We start from the raw sequence: 4,096 nt of genomic DNA, 5'->3' as shown, positions 1-4,096 counted from the left end.
GGGAAAGATAAAGAAAAACTGAGACTTTGTCCCGGCTTAAAACAGACTTATAAATAAAGGCAATCTGTAATCCCGATTTGGATCATGGGTCATAAAAAGGACAGTATTGAAACAGATAATAGTTAAATGAGATAGTAATGAATTAAGTAGTAATGTTAATTTCCCAATTTTATCCTTGTACTGTTGTTATATAATATGTTAACATTTGGAGAAGTTAGGTAAAGAGGATATAGAAATTCTTTGTACTACTTTTTTTTTTTTAAGGTGGGGTTTCACCATGTTGGCCAGGTTGGTCTCAAACTCCTGACCTCAAGTGATCCGCCCACCTTGGCCTCCCAAAGTGCTGGGATTACAGGCGTGAGCCATCACGCCCAGTCTGTACTATTTTTATAAGTCTTACGTAATTTACAATAAAAAGTTTTTAAAAACTGTGTAAGAATTATGAATCATTCACTGTGTATAAGGCACTTTACCAGAATATAAATTCTCAAGAAATATGTATCCTGGCCAGGCGAGGTAGCTCACATCTGTAATCCCAGCACTTTGGGAGGCCAAGACAGGTAGATCACCTGAGGTCAGAAGTTTGAGACCAGCCTGACCAATGTGTTGAAACCCTGTCTCTACTAAAAATGCAAAAATTAGTTGGGTGTGGTGGTGGGCGCCTGTAATCCCAGCTACTCGGGAGGCTGAGGCAGGAGAATCGCTTGAACCCAGGAGATGGAAGTTGCAGTGAGCAGAGATCATGCCCTTGCACTCCAGTCTGGGTGATAGAGTGAGATTCCATCTCAAAAAAAATATGTATCCTGTACGTTAGAGAACTTCTAACACAATATCAAGTTCTTAATCACAGCATTGTCCTTCTACAAGCTAGAAATCCAGTAACTTTCTTCTTGTACATCTCACATATCTCTATCTTAATTTATTAATTGATTTGTTCATTCATTGATTTTTTTTAAATTAAAAGACTATGGGCTAGGCCTCATGCTGGGAACACAATAACAAATAAGCCAGACTTAATTCCTATCTTCCATGAACTAAAAGTCACATGGAGATATAATTAAAGACAATTACAGTATATAATAAGTGCCATGATGTGTTAGGCAATTTCAGGCAGCAGAACATGGCAGTTAGCACAAATTCTAGAGCCATACTGTCTGGGTTCAAATCCATGCTCCACCACCAGCTGTGTGACTTTGGGAAAGTTACTTAACCTCTCTATGCCTCAATTTTCTCATCTGTATGATAAGAATAACAATAGTATCTACATCATATGGTTGTTGTGAAAATAAGGAGTTAATTTTATAAAGTTGCACTTAGAATGGTGCCTGGTGAATCGCTTGAGCTCAGGAGTTTGAGACCAGCCTGGGCAACATGGTGAAACCATGTCTCTACAATAAAAGAAAAAAAAATTAGCCAGGCAGAATGGCGTGTACTATATAGTTCCAGGTACCTGGGAGGCTAAGGTTGGAAGACCAATTGAGCCTGAGAGGTCAAGGCTGCAGTGAGCCATGATAACACCACTGCACTCCAGACTGGGTGGCAGAGCAAAACCCTGTCTCAAAAAAAAAGGGGTGCACTGGTCATGCCTGTAACCCCAGCACTTTGGGAGGCCAAGGCAGGTGCATCACCTGAGGTTGGGAGTTTGAGACCAGCCTGACCAACATGGAGAAACCCTGTCTCTACTGAAAATACAAAATTAGCCACGCATGGTGGCACATGCCTGTAATCCTGGCTACTCGGGAGGCTGAGGCAGGAGATTTGCTTGAACTCAGGAGGCAGAGGCTGCAGTGAGCCAAGATCGCACCACTGCATTCCAGCCTTTGTGAGAGAGTGAGGCTCTGCCTTCAGGGGAAAAAAAAAAAAAAAAAAAAAAAGGTGCCTGGCACGCAGTAAGTCTAGAAAATGAATGGGTACACAACAGTTGGGCAGGGTGGGGTGGGATCTACTGTGTGAAGAAGGGGAGTATTTAAGAAAAAATGTTCCAGAGGAAGTGGCATGTAAGCTGCAACCCAAAAGGCAGAATAATGAGGCTTTGCAAAGGCCTGGGATTGAGACAGGGCAAAAAAATTTGCAAAACTGAAAGAGTAAGTAGCCCAAGTGATGAGTGGTGAGAAATGACATTAGAGATAAGTAGGGACCGGATCATACACAGCCTTTTCAGTGGAGTGAAAGAGTCTGGACTTTACCTTTAAGGCTGTGGGAAGCCATGGTGAGATTGAGGCAGGAGGAGCATCTCAACTGGCCCTTTAGTAGAAAGATTTCTAGGCCAGGTGCAGCGGCTCACACCTGGCATCCCAGCACTTTGGGAGGCCGAGGCGAGCGGATGTGAGGAGTTTAAGACCAGCCTGGTCAACATGGTGAAACCCCGGCTCTACTAAAAATTCAAAATTAGCCGGGTGTGGTGGCACACGCCTGTAGTCCCAATTACTCGGGAGGCTGAAGCAGGAGAATTGCTTGTACCTGGGAGGCAGAGGTTGCAGTGAGCTGAGATCACGCCACTACACTCCAGCCCAGGTGATGGAGGGAGACTCCATCTCACAAAGAAAAAAAAAAGAAAGATTTCCAAGGCAGCCAAGTGGAGATTTATAGAGGAGATTCATAGTGGCACTGGAGCCGGAAGAGGCAAAAGGCTTTTGTGGTGATCAAAGAGATGGCGACGTGCTGGACAAAGAGAAGTAGACAGTCCTGAAAGATCCTTAGAAAGCTGAAGCCTTTTGCTTTCCACTAAGATGTAAAAACTATGAGAAATTTTCAACAGCTTTATTGAGATGTTAGGCATATACCATACAATTCGCCCCTTTAAAGCATACAATTGAATAGCTTTTAATATATCCACAGTTGAGCATCTATTGACACAATAGATTTTAGAACATTTTTGTCAACCAAAACAAAATCCCATAGCCATTAGCAGTCAGTCCATATTTCTTCCCAAACTCGCTTCCCCAAGCCCTAGGCAACCACCAGTCTACTTTCTATTTCTATAGATTTCCCTATAGACATTTCATATAAATAGAATCATACAACATAATGTGGTCTTTTGTGACTGGCTTCTTTCACTCTGCATGATGTTTTCAAGGTTCTTCTACGTTGCAACATGTATCAGTACTTCATTCCTTTTTGGCTGAATAATATTCCATTGAATAGATATACCACATTTGATTTATCCATTCAGTAGTTGATGGACATTTGGAGTGTTGATACTTTTTGGCTATTATGAAGAATACCGCTATGAACATTCAGGTACACATTTTTGTGTGGATGGATGCTTTCATTTCTCTTGGTATATAGAGTGGAATTTCTAGGTCATGTGGTAACAGTATGTTTAACTTTTTGAGGAATCACAAAGTGACTGCACTATTTTACATTCCTACCAGCAGTGTATGAGAGGTTCAAATTTTTAATATCTTTCCTAACATTTATTATTATTAGTTTTTTTATTGTGGCCATCTTGATTGCTGTGTAATGGTATTTCATTGTTGTTTTGGGTTGCAATTCCCTTATGGCCAATGAGGTTAACATCTTTTCATATGCTTTTCATTTTGGAGCTCGTCTCCCAGGTTCAAGCTATACTCCTGCCTCAGCCTCCCGAGTAGCTGGGATTACAGGCACACACCACCACACCTGGCTAGTTTTTGTATTTTTAGTAGAGACAGGGTTTCACCATCTTGGCCAGGCTGGTCTCAAACTCCTGACCTCAGGTGATCCACCCACCCTGGCCTCCCAAAGTGCTGGGATTACAGGTGTGAGCCACTGGGCCCAGCCTATGATGACTATTATGAAGGCCTGAAGTAGACAGAGCAACTGATAATTGCTGTGCAGCACTCTGTGTCAAGAACTTTCATAAATGTCCTGTCATTTATTATCTTCAATCACCTGTGTCTACAGCACTTCCCTGATGAGCCAGTTTGATCACAGTCAAAATGGAAATTAAAGTTCATTCTAAACAAATAACAAACCTCTTTCAAAGACTCACAAAACATTGTTTTCATAATGTATTCTAGAGTTTTGCCAAGATCAATTTCAAGAATACTGGTCTATACTTTCCAGAATTTGCTTCTTCCCTCACATAGGTACCTGTCTTTTATTTTCTGGCATT

This window comes from Sapajus apella, unplaced genomic scaffold, assembly GCF_009761245.1.
Source record: "Sapajus apella isolate SASKATOON/1434 unplaced genomic scaffold, GSC_monkey_1.0 scaffold16, whole genome shotgun sequence".
In the NCBI taxonomy this organism is placed as follows: Eukaryota; Metazoa; Chordata; class Mammalia; order Primates; family Cebidae; genus Sapajus; species Sapajus apella.
This window is presented reverse-complemented; position numbering follows the sequence as displayed.